The following is a 25,273-nucleotide window of genomic DNA, read 5'->3' on the forward strand; positions in this document are numbered from 1 at the left end:
TAATTTGTAACATTTGTCTATTTCTATGGTGTAAATATAACCATTATGACTGATTTCAAACTATCCACATGGCATCATTGAATGTGGAGCTGAAAGAATATGAGCACAGTCTGCTCTTGCAAGCTTGTAGGAGCTGGCTCTCCAACATACCCACTGAAGATAAAGTGAGAGAGGTGGTGGTGAGGCGGACCAACTGGGGATTGCAGCATCAGTAAGATGGAGAATTCACAACCATTTGGAGTAATGGTATACCTTCTCAGAGCAAAGAAACTACAGTTGAAGCAGCTAATCAGAGACTCTATAGAGACTCCATCAAAATGCATTTTAAGAGTGTCAGCTTTAAAATTTTGCCAGTCCTGATGGTGTGAAGCCTGATAACAAGAGGGTCCAGTATAATCTTACCTGTTCTCTTTCCTTATCACCAACCACTGGAAGAAGCAAAAACAGGCCAGTGAACTGGGGGAGACAGGCTCACGCTGGTGGAGGAAGGAAGAATTATTCTTCTTTGTAACTTTCCCTCCTCTAGTAAAACCTTCTAACGCTCCTTTCCTGGTAAAGGGTGTGTGGCTGGCTAACTGCTTGTTAAAAGAATGGAATTAAATTTTACTTTCCATGACTTTTTTTTTGGTTGTTAAAGCAAAAATGATTAAAAATCCACATAAAAAGGAAAAATATAAATTGGGTTACATAAAAAGCAGCATTTGGCCCTTAACATGGGGCATATTATAGGGAAAAAAATAAGCCCTTTTAAAATTCTCTTTTTGTGTTCTTGTAAAATGGCATATTTGCAATGGACATGGCTACTGAAAATATAATTTAGAAATTAATACTTTTTAGGTTTATAAATTTTAACATTTGATTTGAATGATATCTGGTTTCATCCTGTCCTCCAAGTGAACAAGGAAGTTTTAGGTCTATAATGGTGGGAAGTAAGGTGTATAGTAAAAAGACATTTTATGCTATGTCCCAAATATATTTAACAATATTTAATATTAGAGATTTAATATTCTTTTACCAAATTTGATTTATTTTATTTTTTTAAAAGAGTTTATTTATTTATTTGACAGAGAGAGAGAGAGCAAGGCGGGGGGAGTGGCAGGCAGAGGGAGAGGGAGAAGCAGGCTTCCCACTGAGCCAAGGAGCCTGATGTGGGGCTCAATCTCAGGGCTCTGGGATCATGACCTGAGCCGAAAGCAGCCGCCCAACTGACTGAGCCACCCAGGTGCCCCAATTTGTATTTATTTTAAATATTATGATATAAAATGTTAGAGTTTCTTAAAGGTATGACAGGTCAATTTGCGTTCACCATAGTACTAAGAGTAGTGCTCTGTGCCTAGCCTTCCATAGTAGGTGCTCTACAATGTTGAATATTCTCTTACCTTTTCCATAAATTTAATAAAATGAATTTTATATATTATATATAATTTATAATAGATATAATATCTATATTTCTCTATATATCTATACCTCCCAACATCAACATAATGCCTGTCTCCAAAATTCTTACAGAACTAGAAATGTTACTTCAATGCTTTGTGAGTAGGAGGTTAGATCCCAAGAACTTTGTTCAGGGAAATTTACTTGTACCATAGTTCAGGGGAAAAGGCAGACAATGACTGTACTGAAGGGAGAGCAGGAAAGAATTTGTTACTCCTTCAGAGAAGGAAAGAGGAGACAAGAGCCCATATACAATGAAGGATAGAGGGAACCAACAAGTTGAAGAGAATCGAGATTACATAAAGTGCAAAGTCATTGCAATCCCTGGTGGAGATAAAATCAAAGAGAATTTTAATGCAGGTGACACTTACTTAATTTCAAGTTGATTTTGTGGCTGGAACATAAATCCTTGTCTGCTCTCTATTTCAGAAATCATTTAGCAGGCTATTATGCCTTCGAATTCTTATTGTGTTGGATTATTTACTTTTGTAGAAATTAAAGATGTACTTCAAGTTTGGGTTGGGACTAAAGAGAAATAGGAAGTGTAAAAGCAGAATTCTAGATCTACAAAATGAAGATCTTCATCCTCTCTCCCCATGGCTTATTTATTTTGAGAATATGGGGAAGATTTTTTATTGCCAAAATACATGGACTTGTTTGGACTGAAGTGGTAAATCAAATTGATGGGGCGTTGTGCAGCAGACAATCTCCTATTATTTCTTATGTTTATGTTTTGGTTTGTGTTTTCACAGTTCTTCCCTTTGAGGGAGAATCTAACAGACTTGTAAATCCCATGCATACATCACAGCAACCTTTTTCTTAACCATTTTTGAGGTCAAAGTATTAGGAATTAGGAAACAGTTTTCTTGGGAAAAGCTTAGGCCAGATATCTTGAGTCTTCAATTAGAATGAGAAAATCTGTGAGTAGCAAATTAATGGCAATAAATAACTATAAATCAGAGGCCATGTTAGCAGTGTGACACAGTACCTACATCTGGATCTGTACTGTGCAGCATCAGTATCTTCACACATACAAAAATTAGGAATCAATGAGCTGGAAAACTCTAGTGCTATTATGCAAGTCCAACAAAGTTAAGTTGCTCTGAAATATTAAAATTATGTACTATGAGGGGCGCCTGGGTGGCTCAGTCATTAAGCGTCTGCCTTCAGCTCAGGTCATGATCCCAGGGTCCTGGGATCGAGCCCTGCATCGGGCTCCCTGCTCCGCAGGAAGCCTGCTTCTCCCTCTCCCACTCCCCCTGCTTGTGTTCCCTCTCTCGCTGTGTCTCTCTCTGTCAAATAAATAAATAAAATCTTTAAGGAAAAAAAAAATTACGTGCTATGAAGGAAAAAAGACAGTATTTTTTTTTCTTGTAGTATTTTATTTTAAGTACTTTATTTTAAACCTCAGTATTTTAAGGCTAAAAAATGAAGTTCCTAGATTAAGTTTGCTTCTTTTCTACCTTCCTCAAAACTTCTTTTTTTTCTTTTACATATATCTGTATTTTCACTTTGACATAGTCAATGCCATCCAGTAGAGGTCAGAAGAAATAAGTTAACTGGAAATAAGGTATGGATAATTGCATCTCTCAGGTGTTTAGTGACTATACTTATGAAAGAATAATAATTTGAGTACTTATATAGTAAAGAAATCTCAACTCACAAAATTATAAAAAAATGTTAAAATCCCTCCACATGGAAAAAGATAAAAAGAGTCCACAAAAGAGAAGCAGAGCAGTAAATTAGTTACCTTAAATTTGGGGTGGAATTACCCTCGAACTCTCTTAATTTGGTTTTCAGGAAGTCAAACTTAAATCAAGGAAACCACATGTGTTATATAAGGAACTTTTAAGTAGGTCAAAAATTAACTAGTACTGTACAATTCATTTATTCCTTATTCTGTTTTGCTGCATTTTTACAGTATTAAAATTGGAATCAACATTTTTCTTTTGAACAAGAGTTAAATTTTAATCTTTTATATTTGACTTTGGAATTTTTAAATAAAAAGATCAGGTAAATTTCCTATATTACTTTTAGAGTCTATTACTTTTTAAAAATATTTTAATACTCCTTTTCTGGTAATTGATATCAGTAAGGATGTAGAAAAATTGATTGGCATTAACAGCCAGCTAGACTTAATTAACATTTATAGAGCATTCCATCAGACAGCAGCAGAGTATATATACTTTTCATGTGCCCATGCATCATTTACCAAGATGTACTGTATGTTGGATTATAAAATATGTCCTGACATATATATAAAATAATTGGAAAAAATATGCAAGGGTTGAAATCATGCGGTTTGTTCTCTGATTACAGCAATTCAATTGAAACAAAAAGCCAAAAGATAAACTGAAATATCTTCAAATATTTGGAAATTAAACAATATTTTTCATAAAAAACACAAGACCAATGGAAAAAAATCACTAGTAGCTTTAGAAAGTTCTTGAAATGAGATGAAACAAAAAACAACATATTGAAGTGTGGAATATAGCTAAAGCAGTGATTAGAAGAAAATTTATAGTTTTAAATGCTTATTAGAATTAGAAGGAATTATAAATTAAATTCTCTGCCCCCCCTTTAATAGTCTATAAAGGGAAGAGCTACTTAAAGTAAGTAAAAGAAGGAAATAATAAAGAGCAAAATCAGTTCATTTGAAATCAGGAAAACAAGAGAGAAAATGAAACAAAGCATATTCTTTTTAGAGATCAATAAATTAAAAATTTCTGGGAAGTTGGATAAACAAAACAATAAAAGTACATAAACTACTAATATCAGACATTTTAAAAAAGAGAATCACTACAGAGCCTACAGATATATGAAAGAAAAATGAGAGAAAGCACTATCTTTATACCATAACCAAAGAGATAGAAGAAAAAAAAAACCCATAAAACAATAAGCCAATAGTCCTTATGAATATAAATGCAAAAACTCTTAGAGAATCCAGCAATATATAGATGGTATAATACTTCTTGACCACATAGGCTTTATCTCAGAACCAATATTGGTTTCACATTTGAAAATCAATCAAAGCAGTTCACATAATTAACAGAATAATGATGAAAAAACCCCTAAGACCATCTCAATAGATGCAGAGAAGGCACTTGATAAAATTTAACACTTATTTGTTATAAAAACATACAGCAAATTAGTAATTAAAGGAAACTTCATCACCTGATAAAAGCGGAAAACCTATAGTTAACATAACTTTTAAAGGTGAAAGGCCAAATGCTTAACCTTCATGATCATAAAAAAGGCAAACATGCCAACCCTGAACACTTCAAAATTTTTCTGAAGGTCTTATGCAATGTAATGAGGCAAAACTAACAAAACAAAACAAAACAAAAACAGCTTGAAAAAAAAAGTAAGACTTTTCATTTGTTAATAATATCACCAACTATGTAGAAAATCCAGTGCAATGTACAAAACTGCTAATACCAGTAAACGAGTTTAGCTACCTATAAACCACAGTGGCAACTTACAGAACCGTGATTTCAAAATAGAAATACCAGAGTTGAGTTTATTTGGATGTTGGTTATCCGAATGCTACTTGTCCTTCAATTGAGTATTTATTTTTGACTATGCCATATCCCATGAGCACACCACAATTAAATTAATTTTATCTCTGTATAAAAGCTAAACAGGCTGACTTACATCCATGTGTAGATTGTTATCTGACAAAAATATTTGGTAAGTGAGATGATAAATACATTTTGGATTTATGAAATTTAGTCCATGTAATACTTCTAATCCCAGACCTGGTTGTTAATTTATATTTATATTTTGAGGGAGACTGCAAAGGAGATATTATTCATTTAGGTAGAATTATTTTCTGATAGTGAAGGCTATCATTTTCTTGCTTTTTGAAATATAGTACAAGGATTATCTTATACCTAAGAATCAACATATTGGTATTATTTTTCACTAAGTGCATTGGTACTTACTATTTTGGCCAATATCCCATCTTGAAGTTAATAATACATTTCAAACATACAATTTGGGGAACATAGCATGGTATTAACATAACCAACAGAAAAATGCCTTAATTGCTTGGTTGCACTGATATTTGTTTATTTCCATCATAACTCAAATCTGACATTTTCAAAGAGACTAAACTCCAAACATCTGTGGACATTCCCTACATCTATTTCTGAAAATAATCATTGTGCATCTATAGTTTACAACTATTGGCATAGAATCTGATTCTTCCAGTATTTATATATTGTAGTTCTGCCAAGCTGCCTCAGAGTACATGAATCGTCAGTATTTGAAGGGATAAAGAACTAAAGGAGAGAGTTAATGGTTAGAAATTGGTAGAAAGTTAAAAGCTTTCTTGTTGGAATGAGATGAAGGATTTTAGAACCTAGCAACAAAAAATGAGTCAGGTTGGTGCTATGTCATTTAATTGTTACTATCCTGTTGTAGAATGTGTACCCATAAAAATATGAATCCAGCTTAAAGGTGAAGAATGGAGAGTATGGTGGCAGTTTATAAATATTCAAAGAGTATACATGTCATGAAAAGGTGGTCTTTAACAGAAAACATGAAAAAAATGCGGAACTTGAAGCAGAGCCATACATTTAAGGTAAATGAAAGTGTAGTTCAAGTATTTAGAAGAAAAGTTGTTTCATGAATAATCATGTCTTAATCATTTTGATTTGAAATGCAACAACAATATATGAAAGAATATGGTGTTTTCCCTTGTGTACACTCCACATCTCTTCTTACTCTTTAAATTTTAAAAAGCTCTGGCCCATTTAGAGGTGTAACAGCAAAGTGAAAGACATTTGAGTCGCACAAAGCTACACGGTAACAATCACAAAATATTCCCTATGAATAGAAAAAGTTGGAAACAATTCTAGCACTGTTGTCGATAAAACACTGGGATATTTATGGAGGGGGAGAGTGGCATTTTAAAAAGCTTCATAACTAGATAAAGCTGCCTGTCATTTCTCCTCTGACATGGCTTATCTCAAAAAACCATGGAGCAAGCAAATGAGCTGCCAAAGTAAAAATACTGCAAGATCTTACATGTGTCTCCCTAGAAGCTGTTTTGTCCTTTCCACAGTTATGTCACATTGGAAATCATCGTAACAGCCAATGGTGGTTCCAAGCTCCATTAGCTGTTCTAACCTGAGCAGTCAGATAAAAGAGGAAGCCCCCATCATTCATTGTCAATTCAGCCATATCTGGATTTTGTAGCTGTATTCAAACTACTTTCTTGAACAACTGCTCTTTAACTACTTTCCTGAACTTGAAGTTAAAATGCACCTGATATGCAAAAAACATTTTGTACATTACTTTAGAAGAATGTCTATGCCCTGAATTTATTAACTATGAAGGGGTAGGCCTCTTTTTTCAACATCATCTTCTATAATTTCTTTCTTATGAAATCATCTGGTTTGCAGTGTGTTTCAGATACCATGAAATGATAATCATGCCAGTACATGGAGTCTAGAGAGTTTAGAGTTAATATTTTAAACTCTTTAATATTTTGGTGACAAATAATTACAAGTCACCCAATATTTCTGAATCACAAATCTATCTGATCATAAAATCATACAAAGCAATTTTGTAACTGGAGGGTAAAGACACAGTTTTTCCAAAGTAGGGACACACAAATGACTGCTGGCAAGTCCAATCTGGTCTGCAAGGTTGGTAATAAAATTCTCCTGGCACACAGCCATGCCCATTCATCTAGGTATTGTCTAGGGCTGCTTTCATGCTACAATGGTGAAATTGAGTAGTTGCAACAGAGACTGTATTGTCTGCAAAGCCTAAAATATTATGTGCCCTTTTACAGAGAAAAAATTTGCCAACTTCTGCTCCAAAACAACATTAGAGTATTAGTTCTTTAAGTTATAAGCTGAAGAGGAAAGTGAATTTAAAGCGATCTTTAAAATTTGCTGTCTGGATTCCATTGTTGCCTGGGGACCCATTCTTCCGTTGGTTTTAAAATGCAAATTTTGCAGCTGTATAAAGAGTTGGATCTTACATTAAGCTCTCATAACTTATTCCATATTCAAATTCTGTTCTCGTAATCAAGGCTAAAGGTGTTTAAGTGAAAGCCGAAGGCAGTCTTATCAGAGTTCTTATGGTTAAGAGTATAGTCACAGGGGAATTGAACCTAAAATGTGCTGGATGCTAAACATTGATGAGAGGGCAGAAACCTCTCTCAACAAGTCTCAAGGGAATCCACCAAACATCCAAAGGTAGTTTGTTGAGAGTGTTTTGATCTATCACAGCCATCCCAACCCTTAAAACCTAGGCATTCTAGTTATGTTCATAAACTTGGAGGTGGCTTTAGGGCTGTTCAGACTGAGTGAGAAATTGTCACTTTAACTGTGGCCTGAGAAACCTATCAATGGTGACAGTAAGCAAAGACAAGTTCACTATAAAGCCATCTGTGACCCATTTTTCTTGATTGAAAATATAAATGAGGTTTCTATTAGTTATCATTCAAATTGTTATAGTTCTAAGTCTCACTGGTTAAATGTTTTTCTAGTTAATTCACAGTAACCCCTAGGAAAATGGCCCATAATAGAACAACCCTCTAAAACCCCAATCATTTGTGTAGTTTTGGGAAATAGCGTTAAAAATTCTATTCTGATTTTTTAAAGAAGTCATGTTTAGGTTGGTGCCTAATATACACAGAATTTATAAGATTTTTGAATTGATATCAGACATCAAAATAATCTTCATACACTTTTTAAGAGGACTATGACTGTGAGGACCCACAGAGACCAAAAAATAGGAACCAAAGTAGAAAATTCGGTTTCAAAATGAATGGGAGCTTAGTAACTTGCAGCACTTTCTGCAAGACATTTTGTAGTGAAGTACATGACCCAACTACAGCAAGCTCATAGAACCCTCTGATATACAGGTTTTTTATTTGTATGATTCATGATTTTATTTTATCCTTTCAATTGTTGCTTTTTTATTAAAAAAAAACTTCTATATATACTTTTTGCTATTGTATTTCATACACTTTCATAAGCTGCCTATAATTTTGGAGAAAGGGTGAGAAATAAATTCTTAAATGAAGTAAAAATCATTTTAAAAATAGCTATCCCAATTGGCCAGGTTTTTCACTCATAAAGCCAGGAAAGTAAAGAAACTCAAAACTAAGATATAAAAGAATTAATTTTCTACTGGCAAATGGTTTTAGGTAGGTTAATATGATAGGCCTTTGCATCACAAATTTCTCTATGGTATAGACAATGGAAGATGCCATGTAAGAATACTGAGCACTCATCATACACCAAACATGTAATAGATGCCTCACATATATGATCTTAGTGAATTGTTCCAAGAACACGATTATTATTCCAATATTACAGTGGAGAAATTGAGGCTTGCCGCAGTTAAGTAATACCATAAAAAGCTGAGGAGTAGGGTCCACTTTCCAAAGTTTTTAGAGAGGTTGTAGCTCTATATTGGTAGCTATGGCTTAAATTCCTCCACATTCACTCCAGCATTCAGGAGATCTGGGTTTCTTAAAATCATGGTAAGATACCCTGACAAATTCCTAGTGGGAGCATCCCTTGCTTCCTAAACCAACAGGTTTATTATGGACATTATAATTATTTTACTTAAAAGTTTTGCATATAAATTTATAAGTGAGATAGAGCTACAGTTTTTATTAATTTCTAACAGGTTTAGTATTAAAATAATGTCTTTATCAAATGACTAGGGAATATTTCATTTTTTATGGTCTGTAGTGATATAAACATAGACACTGAATTCTGTTTTTATTTTTTTTACTTTTTAAAAATTTTTTAAAAATTTTATTTATTTGAGAGAGAATGAGAGAGTGATTTGAGAGAGTGAGAGCGAGCGCCTGTGGAGGAGAACAGGGGAAGGGGCAAAGAGGGAGGGAGAGGGAGAAGGAGAGAATCCTAAGACTCTGCCCTGGGCCTGACTCAGGGCTCAATCTCATGACCCTGAGATCATTACCTGAGCTGAATCCAAGAGCTGGATGCTCAACGGACTGAGCCGCCCCATGTTTGGAACTAAATCATAAAACCAAGTATTCCTGATATATTTTTAGTAAAGGAACTTTAACAAGTATGGCAACATCTTCTTTGGTAATGGTATATTTGTATGTTCTACTCTTGGGTTCAAATTTGTAATTTATATTTTTTGGGAGATATATTGAAAATAATACAATATGACTAAATAACTTTCATTCCAATAATTTTCATATCAGGAAGCCTCTCAATATAGTTCTTGCATTAAGCAATTTAAAGAATAAAAATCCAGATGTCATGGAGTAAATAATTGTGAAAGTAGCTGTCAGTTGTACTTTAATACCTGTTCTCCACATGTTTAATGGTAATAAAAATCCCAATTTTAGCGGAATATGTGGCCCAGAATAAAGATTATATTTCTGACTTCCGATTTCTGGTTTCACATGTGAGGAACTTGGCAGTTGCTACTCCATCCTGACAAGTAACAGGCTGAAAAATTAATAACTGTACTTGAATCCATAAGAGACAGGTGGCCACACCGGGGCCCCTGAGATTGGAGAGACAGGTGAGTAAGGGTGCTGCCACTTGCCTGAGCAGACTCACAAGCAGAACGGCTGTAGGAACCAGTGCTGAGCTGTAGTAGAAGAATTGCTAGAGGTTCAGTGAGGACAAATGTGAGAGTTAAAAACCTCTGGTGAACTGAGTTACAGCTGCCCGGCGCCCCCCACTCCCACCAATATTGTGAGATCTACTTCCAGGAGCTACACCAGGTACCCAGAGTAAATATCAGAGAAAAATTCCCTTGTGCTTTTGGCAGGGGGAAGAGAGTAGGAACCACTTTGAAATTGGCCAAAGCACTCTGTTCTTTTTATTTTTTTAAATATTTATTTATTTGAGAGTGAGAGAGTACGTGTGCATGTGCACATGTGCACAAGGCGGGGTGGGGAGTGGATGGGGGGGCAGGGGAAGAACAAGAGAATCCTTAAAGCAGACTCCCCACTGAGCATGGAGCCTGAGATGGGGCTCCATCCCATGAGATCATGACCTGAAACCAAGGGTCAGTTGCCCAACCGATGGAGCCACCCAGGTGGCCCAAGAGCACTCTGTTCTTAACAAAGACTGCACCCAAGGAAACTAGTTAGCCAGAGCCTCACTGGTCTGGTAGTGAGGGAAATATCTAACTCCAGCCCACTCTAGCCATCCTGCCCCACCTAAGCAGAAAAAAACTAAGTGAAGTTCACAGTCCAGAGGCACAAGCTCACTAGGAGAGACCTACTCACGGGACTGTAGAACACTCCCCCCCGCCCATTTCTAAAAGCCTATTTACAGTAGTTCCTTTTACTCAGTACATCATGTCTGGCTATCAGGAAAAAATTACAAGGCATTCCAAAAGGCAAACAAAAACAAAAACCACCTGCAATTAGAAAAGACAGAGCAAGCATCAAAACCAGACATGGGGGACGCCTGGGTGGCTCAGTCATTAAGCGTCTGCCTTCAGCTCAGGTCATGATCCTGGGGTCCTGGGATCGAGCCCCCCATCGGGCTCCCTGCTCGGCGGGGGGGCCTGCTTCTCCCTCTCCCACTCCCCCTGCTTGTGTTCCCTCTCTCGCTGTGTCTCTCTCTCTGTCAAATAAATAAATAAAATCTTAAAAAAAAAAAACCGACATGGCAGGTAGGTGTGTTGAAATCATCAGGCTAGGAATTTAAAATAATTATGATTAATATGCTAAGCATTCTATTGGACGGGTAGACAGCATGTAAGAACAGGTGAACAATGTAAGCAGAAAGATGGAAACTGTATTCTAGAGATAAAAAAACCCTAATTGGAATGAAGAATGCCTTTAATGGGCTTATTAGTAGACTGGGCACAGCTCAGGAAAGAATCCCTGTGCTTGAGGTTATATTAATAGGAAAGCAAAGAGAAGAAAGACTGAAAAACAGAACAGAATAGGTGAGAACTGTGGCACAATTAGAAAAGGTGTAACATAATAGAAATACCAGAGGAGAAGAAAGAAAAAAAGGAATAAGAGAAACATGTTAAATAATAATGACTAAGATTTTCCCTAAATGAATGCCAGGGGCCAAACCACAGATCCAGGAAGCTCAGAGAACATCAAGCAGGATAAATGCCAAAAACTACACCTAAGCTTATCATTGCAACCTAGGCTTATCATTGCAACCTAGAGAAAATCAAAGAGAAAGAAAAATCCCAAAATAAGCTAGGGAGAAAAAAAAATACCTTATCTATGGAGGAACAAAGATAAAAATAATATCCAATTTCTTCTCAGAAACAAGGAGAGAGTGCAAACAAGAAGAGAGCTAAGTGAAATATTTAAAGTGTTGAGAGAGGAAAACAAGCAAAACAAAAAACTACCAGCCTAGAATTCTGTGAAATTATCATTTACAAGTGAAGGACAAATAGAGACTTTCTCAGACACAAAAATGAAGGGAGTTTGTTGCCCGTAGACCTATCTTGCAAGAAATGCTAAAAGTTTTTTAGAGAAAGAATAATAGAAGTCAAAACTCATATCTACATAAAGGATGAGCATTGAAGAAGAAATACATGGAGGTAAAATAAAACCTTTTATTTTTAATTGATCTAACATAAGTTTGTTCAAAATAATAATATCAGCAATGTATTTGTGCATGCTTATGTAGATATCTTTTGTGTGTATATATATGTATATACATATATTTATATGATTCTGTAGTACTATATATAAGTGAAATGAATGATAGCAATGATACAAGGAACAGACAGGAAGAATTAGGATTATTTTCTAATCATAAGGACTCACAGTACCTGCAAAGTGGCACAGTGCTATTTGAAAGTAGACTTGGCTTAGTTCACAAACTGCAGGGTCACCACCAAAACAAGTAAAAAAAGAAAAATAATTGATATACTAAGAAAGGAGAGAAAATGGAATCCTATAAAATACTCATTTAAAACCACAGAAGGCAGAAAAAATAGAGTGAAAGACTGTATTTTCCAGCCTCCTAGCATTTAGGGCATGGCCATAAGACTAAGTTCTGAACAGTGTAATGCAAGCAAAAGTAGTGTGTGCGTCTTTGAACAAGGCTTATCAAAAGAGGGGAACTTGCCCTTTTCTTTTGAATCTTCATCTTCCTGTTGACTGGAATTAAAACATGGTGGTTGAGCCCAAGGCAACCCTGCACCACAAGTCGAGGTGGCAGAATAATAGGATAGAAGGAGGGAAGTCCCAATGATTGTGGGTTTTACCAGTCCTTGACTTTCCACATTTATCCAACACAGGAAAATCAACTTTATGTTTTAAGTCACTGCGACTTTTAGTTATCTGCTCCTCAGAGCTGAACTTGACCCTATATAATACAATGCAGAAAAAAGAACTATATTAACCAGAAAGGGACTAAGTTCAGCAACTATTAAAAAGAATACTCAAGGGTCACCTGGGTGGCTCAGTCGTTACGCGTCTGCCTTCGGCTCAGGTCATGATCCCGGAGTCCTGGGATCCAGCCCTTCATCGGGCTCCCTGCTCAGCGGGAAGCCTGCTTCTCCCTCTCCCACCCCCCCACTTGTGTTCCCTCTCTTCACTGTGTCTCTCGCTGTCAAATAAATAAAATCTTTAAAAAAAAATATTCAAAGTAGAGAAAGAATAAAAATAATTTGAGTGACATAAAGATCATTCACCAGAAACCAACAGCTAACACCTGTCTGTGTGGTGAAATTCTAAAATATATTTCAATTAAAGTCACTGACTAGTTTGACAGCTATTGCCATTGTACTGATGGCCCTAATAAATGTAATAAAACAAGAAAATGTAAAAAAATGTTTTCTTTATGGGAGCAATAAAAATGTGGAAATGAAATGGAAAATATTTCATTCACAATAGTAATGAAAACTATAAAAATACTTAGTAAATTTAACTAGAAAGATTCAGAGCCAGTTGTATAGAATTTTATTAAAGTTCAGAAAAAAATTAATCTTAGTGGAAGGCATACTTAATCTTGGATGGGCTTACTGATAACATAAAAATATCAGTGTTATGTAAGTATATAAATATAATATAATTCCTATTAGAATCTCAACAGAGTTTTCTGTAATGGATTGCATAAAGTGATTTTTAAAAATTATGTGGAAAAATTAATACCCAAGAATAGCTAATAATATTTTGGAAAAAGAAAAAAATTATTAATGAGAGGGGAGTTGCCATACTACATATTAGAATACAGAATATGAAATCATTGTGGTTTTGGCATACACACAGAAAAATAGATCAGTAGAAGAGAATAGAGAATCAAGAGGTGATCCCCGTTATATGTAAAAAAGTATATTTTAACTCAGAGAAATATACAGTTTATTAAGTTGGACTACACACTGTCCTCCTGAAACAAAATAAAGTAGGGCTCTAAATTTCCATCTGTGTCATATCATGAGGGACTTGAGCTCATTTCTGTGAATACTCCAGCCCATATTTTCAAGCTCCATCATTCCCCACAAACATCTAACTCTTGGCTACCTCTTGAGCTAAGGGGTATATGCTCCTACAATCTTGTCTGCCCTCAGAGGGATGAACTCAGGGAAGAGGCCCTCACAGAGCCCATTTGGGCAGGAATTCTTGGATCCTAGAATCTGCAGCACAGTCCAGATTGGTGTGGGGGGAGCCACAGGGACATAGAGGGGGCATGGCCCTTTGGCCCTTCAGACTGCTCCATTAGAAGGCACATGCCAGGAAGGGCCAGATCAGTGTTTCCTAAAGAGCATGGACTAGGACAGGGTACCTCTTGTCTACATCTTAGCTCAATGGCATCACCATATTATTTTTCCTTCTGCCACCACAACTGCAACACACCCTCTCCATCAGCCAGGATCTAGGAGGAAAGATAACTGGGAGCAGGACAGCAGCCGACCTAAAATGGAAATATATCATGATCAAGAAATAAATCACTGCTGTTTATATTTTGGGGTCATTTTTTATAACAGCATGACCTAGCCTTTCCTGAGGTGTATGTATGTCTATGTGTATGCACACGTGTGTATATATGTTTATGAGCATATATGTAAACATACAAGTTTTAAACAAGTTTGTTAACATGGGTTGCTGGTCAGGAATGTGTATAGAGGTTGGGAGACTAGAATGAAACGGGAAAGGGTAAGACAAGGTAAAACATAAAAGAAGGAAATAGTAAGAAAACAGACAACATGTTTTAAAAACATGTAAGATATAATATCGTTTATCTAAAATGCCATATGTCCATGGGTATTTGTGCATAAGGAGACATGAAAAGATCGCCACTAAACATTAATGGTGATTATTTCAGGGTTGTGGGAAATCAAGTGAGTTTTCACTTTCTTGCTTAGAACTTTATGTCATTTGAATTTTCTAAATGATCCTGTTATTGAAGTAGCAAGAGAAAAACAACAAAGCCAGTGTGCTTACAGAGGGAAACAGGGATAAAGTCTGGAGAATGTGAGCCAGTTTCTTTCCTTGACTGGAACTGCCTGACTTCCTTCTGGTCCCAACTCCTGTGACCGTCTTTCTCCTGATTAAACTGTGGTTTTCCCCCAGAATTTACCCAGAATCCAACAGTTTTATAGAATAGAAATCATGGAGTTTTCTCAGTTTCCTTAAATGGATTGGCTGATTTGTGAGGGAAGAAGACCACTGTAATTTGGTTTTTCATGTGTGCTGTCCACAGGGTCATATTATCCTGATGCCGAGGGGATATTTTTGGCTTGTAGGCTGGTTGGGTTCCTTAGCATAAAGTGTTCACGATGGTAGTCAAACTCTCTTTTCAGACTGATTTCACAATCAAAAGATTTATGTTGGGTGGGAATTCAGGAATTAATCGTGGGGATCTGGAAGAGATGTAAAGCCCATAAGAGGGAAAAATATCTCTCACCATTCCTTGCTTAGGGCCTAGATCGACCTCCCAGATGCATCCTTTTAGCCAATATTTCTGCTTGCCATTTATAAAAATTGGGTAATATTTAAAAGAAAACAAGAATGGTATCTTAAAATAGATGATAAAAATAACCAAGATAACATAATGAAATGAAACAGTAAGCTAAAGTGGCATAAAATAAGCACTACAAAGTGGCAAAAATAGAAGTCAGGAATTAATAAAATATAGTGAAAGTTAGAGATGAGACAGTAAAGAAAAGAGAAAGAAAATAAAACTTAGAGTTAAAAAGAAAATAATTTACCACAGAAACAAACTAAACTCATAATACAGAATATATAAATTAGCTTAGAGAATATAGTAAGAAGGGTTAGAATAATACATGAGGACAGAACCCAGGGATTAATTGGGACCCTTTGGGCTGAGGCTGCTTTATAGAGTCTCTAACCTTCTGCCCCATTCTTCCTTTTAGACTGGGAGTGTGTTGGTGGGATTTCTGGGCTTTGAGACTCCCAGATGGATAATTTCAAAGAGCAGGGCCCTGAGTTTTTGGCCATGAAGCTCCCTTCTTGTATTCTCCCTATCATGACCCCAGTCGGCACTTCCAGTCAGGCGAAGGTAAGCCCGATAGCTCCTCAAACATATGACTGATGCAATTTTTATTTTGACAGATACTCAAAAATTTGCTAGTTTCTTTGCACTTAGTATAGTTTCTTTGGGCAAAGGGAAAGAATACAATGAAACTTCAATTTAGCAAAACCCCTAAAGTTTACAATTAGCCCTTACTTCCTTTTCAAAAGAGAAATCACTCTACATATTAGATCCTTCCAGTTTGTACAGTAGGTTTAAATTACTTCTGTGCCATTACTAGTTCATATTACAAAGTTATGCTGTTTACTTCACATATGTGAATTTCTTAAAAATCTGATTTCTCTCCCAGTATCTACTGTGTGTAATCCAAGTGGCATAGACTGATTTGGGTCTCAGAAATCTATGACTAATTTTAAGGCTTGAAGTCAGCCGTTTTGTTTTAGCTCTTTTAGCAAAAAATACCCCAAACTTTTCTTAAGTGGAATTGATATTACTGAGATATGAGCAATGGTCAAGCTTTTTCTTGCTTGGAATAGCTTGAGATCATTTTATTTGATCAACCTGCAATGATTATGTCACAAGCAAAATGATTGGAAATGAACAAATGTCCTTGAATAAAATTTCACCTTGACTTGATTCCCATTTGATGAAATCTGTTTTAGTAAGCTTACATGTTGCATATAAGCAGTGCCACATGCATGCATTTCCTATAAACAGACAACAGATGGTAAACATTATACTGAAAGTGATATACAAGAACAACTGTGGTTTAGAAAGATCTTGAAATTTGGGCAAATTCGATAAAGCAATAGCAATGCTGCTATTTGGAGAATTATGCATTAACTACAGTCCCTGATTCATTCATTTCTGAATTAATGACCTTCTTTAAGGTAAGAGTTCAGCAATATAATCTATAATACCTCTTCAGAAGCAGTCATTTATTTAAGAACAACAGACCTAGGATCGTCTTTTAAGAACTTAGCTACAGTTAATATTTTAGTTCACTATTTCAAACCTTGGAAGAGCTTATCTCAATATAGTCCTAACTGATTTAAACAGGTTTTGAGGTCTTTGTTCTTTTTTTTTAAGATTTATTTATTTATTTCAGAGAGAGAGAGTGCACACGTGAGCGAGCACAAGGAAGAGGTGCAGAAGGAGAGGGAAAGAGAGACCCAAGCAGACTCCCTGCTGAGCACGGAGCCCCACATGGGGCCTGATCTCAAGATCCTGCGATCAGACCTGAGCCAAAACCAAGAGTCTGATGCATAACAGACTGTGCCACCCAGGCACCCCTTGAGATCTTTGTTCTAAGGCAAGCCTATATATTGGTGGCCCTTTGGGAAGCTTAGGAAACAACAGGCATGGTGGTGCCATCACACAGACCCCGTGACAACACTGCCTGGCAGAGCTCTGGAGCTGCCCTGAAAGCTGCAGAACTCAACATATAGTGAAGAGTCTCCCATGCTACCAGGGACGTTGGCACTCTTCTATGTCACTTCCCACTTTGCTGAACCGGGTTAACATGGATCTCAGATGCTTCTGAATCACCACATGCATTCCTGATTCCTAAGTGCTTTGGGGAATGATATAGTTAGAATTTATTTTTAATTCCCTTCCATCGAAAGTTCTTGACACCATCATTGTCATGGTGGTAGACTGACCATGACGGTCCAGTTTACCCTTTCATAGGACATTATTGATCTCAGACAAAACAGCACACTTCCAGGAAGCATTTAGCTGTACAGCATACTCAAAATTGTTGTTTAAACCCTGGGCTCCTCATCATGTCTTCATTTCAGAGGAAGTACTTGGAAGAGTTTGCATAATTATTTGCAAAGTTTTCTATACCCTGGAACAGAACAGCCCCTTCCCCTGGAGTTCTAGGTGTCACAGGTGTCACCTGTAACTTCCCTGCTTTGCTGCATGAACCTGGATGGTGTGCAGGGCTTAGAAAAGTTTCATACAATCTCTGGTTTCCTGACTTGACTCTTGGTCCCCAAATTCTGATCATCTCTTGCATTTCATATAATCTCTCTACAAAATGATAACTAATATTGACCTCCTCCCCCTTTTTATATCATCTCTATACTTCCATGCCTTGTTCCATTCTTGTAGACAGTGCATTGTCTTATATGACAGGCAGGCATTGGACAAGGCTAAGATCATGAGAATATTGTTGAAAATGGTTCAGTCCAACATAAATTAATTCAGTGCAGTTCTGAATTTAACAAACTGGATTCAAAAGGATTCAAATTAGATTGAAGTAGTTAAAACTTACCTTTTAAGCTCCTATCACACTTCAAATTAGAGATCCAAGTCCTCTTCATCTAGTTTCAGTTCTGGTCAGTAGCCTGTTTAACATGTAATAGGAATAAATCAAAAGAGCAATGTTTTCTTCTTTTCGCACCTTAAGACCTTGTAGTTGTGAAAGAATTATTTACTCAAAGATTTATCAAAGATATTTATATCATCAATTTTGAGCCTAAGAGAGTAATTTCATTTCAAGAAACACCAGATGAGATAATTTGATCACTCAAATAGGAAGAGGTGATCTGAAATCTTAGAAAAATGTAGATTAGAAAATACATACCTCTTCCAACATTATTTCTTTGTATTTCTCAATTTAAAGGTAAAATCATCCATGTCTGAGACTATGAAGACAAAAAGCAGCATAACTTTAAAATCCAATATTATTAAGGGAAATGGGAAAAGAAAAGAGAATGTGGAAACTATGCAAACTATTTCCATGTGAAATGTAGTTCTTAAACTTCTAAGCTTTGACCTACACTTCTCAAAATATCTCATCAACAGCAAAAAAATATATTTTTAGGTATCAAGCTGTTCCAAAGTCTAAAAAAAAAAGGAGTCTTTTTCTATTAAAAGGATAAAGTATGGTGCGAAAGTCACTTTCCTATCAAGCAATGGTAGTATCCAGGTTTTGTTTTTTGTTTTTTTTAAACCTACCTAAACATCTTCTCATGCACCATGTTTTTTCAATCAGTTTTTGGCAACCTATCTTAAATTGAGAATCGAAACTGTTCCATTGAAGCCTCCCAGAGAAGAGAAAATGAAAAATTAAGTGCTGATTTCAGGCTTATTGAAGTCTCTGCCTAAATCTGCTTTTGAGAATTAATAGTGCCAAAGTCATTTCATTTGTGACTTATTTACCATTTGGCCAAAATGAAAGAATAGAAATCATTATCTTATCACATCTTTGCCTCCAGGGCCAGTAATTTCCCTTCAGTGAATGCCTCCTAATAATTTTTTTTACAGAAAAGTGATGTTTATATTAGAAAGCAGATATTCTCTTGGTCTCTACTGGAGATGTCTCTTCACACCTGATGGATGGATGACACTTTGTGCTGTCTTTTGTGAAAAGCTTTGTACTTTTGGTACTTCTTTTATACCATGCAAAAATGATCAAGTTACTGTTTAACTCATGGCCATTAATATGTGGCCTAAGTAGTGAAAAAAAAATGGTATCACCATATGAATCTAAGTGATTTGAGGGCACATGCCTTGGCAAGGGGGAGAAAACTATATATATTTTTGAATTGGAACATTAAGAGATGGAAAAGATCTTTGAGATCATTCAGTCCAAACTTATTTTAGTTAGAGTCAACAAAATTAAAATCTAGTTTTCGGTTGTGCTCCAAATCCCACAGATTGTTTAAAGCAAGAATCAAGCCCAGCTTTCAGAGTCCTGTTCTTCAAATGAATAAAATAAATGTCCGCAGTGTACTTTCAAGCAAAAAGGAATCTCTAAAGTTGTTCACTTGCCCACAAGCACTGTCAGTCAAGCTGTATATTGTGAATATCATGATTCAGTTAGAAAAAAAAAAAAAAACACTTCTGTTTTCATTTGAAGTTGGGCCACAAATACTTAAACATGTGGTTGGCAAAAAGCTAAATTTCCATCAAAGAATTATGTTTTGTTGAGCTGATTTTTCCCATCTGATCCAATGGCCAAGCCAGCCAATTCTGAACAGTATTGGATAGCCCTAGATGATAGTGATAATAATTACTACACGTGATTTGTGAAGCTTATTACAATTCTTTGTGTTGAGTTTCATTCTTGGAATATGGCTAAGCCAATAGTTCTCTTCACCTTGGGTGAACATTGTAATCACCTAGGGGGCTTTGAAAATACAAATGTCTGCGTCCCAATCACAGAAATTTTTATTTCATTGGTTGGGGATTCAAGACGGGCATCAGATTTTATTTTGAAAGCTCTCTAGGTGATTCTAATGTAGAACTAAGAACCACTGGGTAAGAAAATGTGGTGAATGACATTGTAGCTGGTTGGAGGCCCTTAGAAATCTCAGCTGTTGCTCCAATCTTCTTAAGAATCTCTGCTTTTTTATATAAGACTGATGAATCACCGACCTCTACCTCTGAAACTAAACAAACAAAAAAGAATGGATGGCTCAGTTGGAAGAACGTGAGACTCTTGATCTCTGGGTCATGAGTTTGAACCCCATGTTAGGTGTAGAAATTACATAAATAAATTAATTAATTAAAAAAAAGAAAAAAAAAGAATCTGCTTCTGCTCTTGTGGCCTCAAGGCTAATGTGGTCAGCTACTGTGTTAGAGATCTCGAAAGTAGGAGATGATTCCATTTCTTCTTTTAACCCTTAAGGATTCTGTTCCTGAGGAGTTCCTACTTGGATTCTAGTATTCTCCTGCCCTAACATAGCCAAGGTGTGGGGGAAATTAAGTGCAAACCTAGTGCATTGCTATGGTGGGTCAGAGTTCCTCATGTTCTGCTGGCTGGCCATTAGCAGGGACATGTATTGATATTTTGCAAGTACTCAAAGTCAACAAAACAGTGCTGTGACACATCCTTTTTAAATTTCTTTTAGGTGTGCCTAGGTGGCTGAGCATCTGACTCTTGGTTTCTGCTCAGGTCATAATCTCATGGGTCATGGGATTGAGCTCCACACTCAGTGGGGAGTCGGCTTGAAGATTCTATCCCTCTGCCCCTCTTCCTGCTTGTGCCCTTTCTCTCTCTCTAAAATAAAAAAAAAAATTCTTTTAGACTTTGAGCACAGTTTGCTATTGTTTTACATATTGTTGTTATTTTGCATGATTAAGGTACTTAATTACATGTGTGACAAAAAGAAAAAAGATAATGTGACAATGTGAAAGTACCTCCCAGTTCCCAAAATTACTTAAGGGGCTTGTTAAAATTTTCCCTATTCTGAACTAACTCTAGAGTAGTATTTCTGGTCCACTTGTAAAGTATACCTCTCCAGACTACTCTAATTTTATACCAGCTCACCTCCATATTAACTATAGTGAATAAATAATATCCCTAAGCTTAAAGCTCTCTGGATAAAGTTACCCATGTGAGAAGGGGCCCAGCTGTGTGTCAAAAGCTACCCCTGTGACTTTTAAGTTGGAGTTGTACTGAAATCATGTTGTGGTTGTTTGTGGGGTGTTTTTTGGCTCATAACATTTTATATTAATGCCACTTCTCTACAGGTTGGCTGTCCCCAAACCTCTGGAGCTGTCTCAGTTTTGGTTTCCAACACTATTATACATGTCACGTGAACTGGTTTTCGAGTATCTCAAACATATTTTCCAAATTTGGGATAAAACTAACATTGTTTGTTGTTGTATTGAGGTAATGACAATGAAGTTGCTATGCAGGTAATTACATTGATGATAAGGTAATTAATCAGTTTCACAGGTTCTAACAAACCCAATGACCTTTTTCTAAAACTATTTTGTAATCTTTTACTCGTCTGAAATGAAATTCATGGAATATACAAATCTATTTATACATATAATTTTTTTTGTTTTTTTGGTTTTCTTTTTTAAATTTTATTTTATTATGTTATGTTAGTCGTCATACAATACATCACCAGTTTTCAATGCAGTGATCCACGATTCATTGTTTTCGTACAACCCCCAGTGCTCCGTGCAGTACATGCCCTCCTTAATATCCATCACCGGGCTAACCCATCCCCCTACCCCCCTCTCCTCTAAAACCCTCAGTTTGTTTCTCAGAGTCCATAGTCTCATGGTTCATCTCTCCTTCCGATTTCCCCCCCTTCATGGAGCACTGGGTGTTATTGCACAAACAATGAATCATGGAACACTACATCAAAAACTAATGATGTAATGTATGGTGATTAACATAACATAATTAAAAAAAAACAAACCACACTGAGATACCACCTTACACCAGTTAGAATGGCAAAAATTGACAAGGCAAGAAACAACAAATGTTGGAGAGGTTGTGGAGAAAGGGGAACCCTCTTACACTGTTGGTGGGAATGCAAGTTGGTACAGCCACTTTGGAAAACAGTGTGGAGGTGCCTCAAAAAATTAAAAATAAAGCTACCTTATGACCCAGCAATTGCACTCCTGGGTATTTATCCCAAAGACACAGATGTAGTGAAAAGAAGGGCCATATGCACCCCAATGTTCATAGCAGCAATGTCCGCAATAGCCAAACTGTGGAAAGAACCGAGATGCCCTTCAACAGACAAATGGATAAAGAAGATGTGGTCCATATATACAATGGGATATTACTCAGCCATCAGAAAGGATGAATACCCAACTTTTACATCAACATGGATGGGACTGGAGGAGATTATGCTAAGTGAAATAAGTCAAGCAGAGAAAGTCAATTATCATATGGTTTCACTTATTTGTGGAATATACATATAATTTAAACTAATACAGATTACCATGATATAAAGAAACATGAAGAAGTATAAGAAAAGTGCCTTACAGCAAAACCATATGTATGCCAATATGTAAATGCACAGCCACTATTTCCCTAAAATATAAACACAGCCTTGAGCATTTTCCGAAGGCCCCAGAATAACCGGTCTCACCTCTTTGAGAGGCATTGCCTGTGACATGTCCTTCTTCCTATAATGCCCAATCCTGACTCTCCAAAATTCTCCATCTTTTGGTTCTCAAACTATCTTACTTTCCACCACTGTGCTTGGTTTTTCTCTTTGTGCCGAAGCAATAGATTTGTTGCTCCAGCTGCCTCTTCCAATGCTGATAGGTAGGCTGGTTTTTTTTCACGCTGGAGTTTGATACCGTAACAGTCTTATAGAGAAAGAGCCACTGAAAATTTTATGTTCTTAGCTTTCCCTGGTCTGGCTGAGGATGAAGGAGCCAGGGAATCTCAGTTTCTATGTGAAAGTTCCCATTTCTTTTCCTGGGCTTCTGATTGTAGCAGTTCTAGGCCGCCCGGTTTGTTAAAATGTTAACAGTCTGCTTTCCCCTACAGAAAATAAGCTATCTGTTATAGATTGAAAGAGAATACATTTGAGACCCATGTGAATTACTGTTTTTCCAAACTATTTACTCATTATATCTTTAAAGGTCACCAGTACACATAAGTGTTTCAACTTTCTGGGAATTTATTCACTGCTGGTAACTTAAATGAGGCCACCCTGTTTCTCATTACTGGCTGGTATTTTTAAGTCTGTGAGTTCTGAACTTCTAACGTAGTAGCAGAACAGAATAGCTTGGTTTCAACATCCTGAATCGTGGCGAGGAGGTTTCATATTCCCAAGATGACCGTAGGAACCGGATGTGATGTCATCCCCTTTAGTCACCGACATTCTCCTAAACAAGAGCTTCATATTTTTGCCACATTGGGCAAGGTCTGAGGGGTCTAAGTTGCAGTTAAAACATCGCCAAATTTCTGTTTGAGCAGGATAAAATGATGATCTCTTACGATAATTTATTTATTTATTTTTTAAGATTTTATCTATTTATTTGACAGAGAGAGAGAGAGAGGGAGAGAGCACAAGCAGGGGGGAGTGGCAGGCAGAGGGGGAGGGAGAAGCAGGCTTCCTGCTGAACGAGGAGCCTGATGTGAGACTCGATCCCAGGACCCTGGGATCACGACCTGAGCTGAAGGCAGATGCTTAACCAACTGAGCCACCCAGGTGCCCGATAATTTATTTTTATTCTCTCTTTAGAAACACTGTTATTTGATGGAGGAATAAAACAGTTTTTAATAGTTTTTTCCACATGGTAGGATCACGTGTGGTTTCCATTTGTTTGATTAGGCTTTGCCAGATTTTAAAACTTGTCACTATAAACAAGATTCTTTTTATAATTAAAAAGAAACCTGCTACATACTATCACAGTTATAATCAATATTGTTAATTTTTTTTCAAATGAATGTTTTATCACTGTTCTGGGTAAGGGTCTTGAGGAAATTTGCCAAGGTTCTTGTGCTTCTTACACTTTCATGTGCATAGAAATCACCTGGCATGTTATTAAAATGTAGATTCTGGGGGCGCCTGGGTGGCACAGTTGGTTGAGTATCTGACTCTTGGTTTGGGCTCAGGTCCTGATCTCAGGGACTTGAGATCCAGCCCCGTGTTGGGCAAAGGGCTCAGCGTGGAGTTTGCTTGAGTTTCTCTCTCCCTCTCTCTCCACCTGCCCCTCCCGCTCATGCTCTCTCTCTCTCTCTAAAATAAACTAATAAAATTTTTTTAAAAATGTAGATTCTGATACAGGAAGTCTGAAATCCTGCATTGACCTTAGAAAGTCCTTGGTGATCCTCCTGCTGATGCTGCTGGTTAGATAACCACACTTTGAATGGCAACTTCTGACCAGCAGTTTCAAACTTCAGCTCACATGAAAACTGAGGGCTTGTTAAAAGTGCAGATTGCTGCTCATCCCAACCCCACCCTGCTCTTTCTGGTTCAACAGGTCTGGGGTTGGGCCCGAGGATTTGTATTTCTAAGTAAACTCGCAAGTGAAGTGGATGCTGCTTCAGGAATTTAGTGATGGCAGCTCTGGGACCCTGTTAATCCCAGTCTGGTTCCCGGACCACATAAACCTCAGCATCCCCTGGGAGCTTGTTAGAAATGCAGAATCTGAGGCCCCACCCCAGACCTACTAAATGAAAAGCCATATTTTAACAAGATCCACAGGCGATTCACGTGTTAAAATTTGAGAAGCACTGTCTAGACAGTCTCTTAGTTCCTGTAAATCAGTGACTCTCAACTTTAGCCACCTGTTATAACCAACTGTGGATTTTTTAAAAATCCTGATGCCTAGGCCAAACCTCAGAATAATTCCATCAGAATCTCTGTCACTGGGACCAAGACATTAGTTTCTAAAACTCCACAGGGGATTCAATGTGTGCCCAAATTTGAGAACCACGTTGTAGATGACACTGGAGAATGGAAAGGTAGACATCAAACAAATGAAGACTTCCAGGCATTCCTTTTCCCTCTTGCTACCCTGTTAGACAATGTGGCATCAGCCATTGGGCAAACAGGAAACAGCTTGGGTCAGGACATTAAGTTGCTTTGCTATACTGGATTTTAGGAATCTACATACACATTTTGGCTCTGTTGCCTGGCCTCACTTTGCTCTAGCTTTCTCATATGCAAACAGAA

The sequence above is a fragment of the Phoca vitulina genome, unplaced genomic scaffold, assembly GCF_004348235.1.
Source record: "Phoca vitulina isolate PV1807 unplaced genomic scaffold, GSC_HSeal_1.0 scaffold4, whole genome shotgun sequence".
NCBI lineage: Eukaryota > Metazoa > Chordata > Mammalia > Carnivora > Phocidae > Phoca > Phoca vitulina.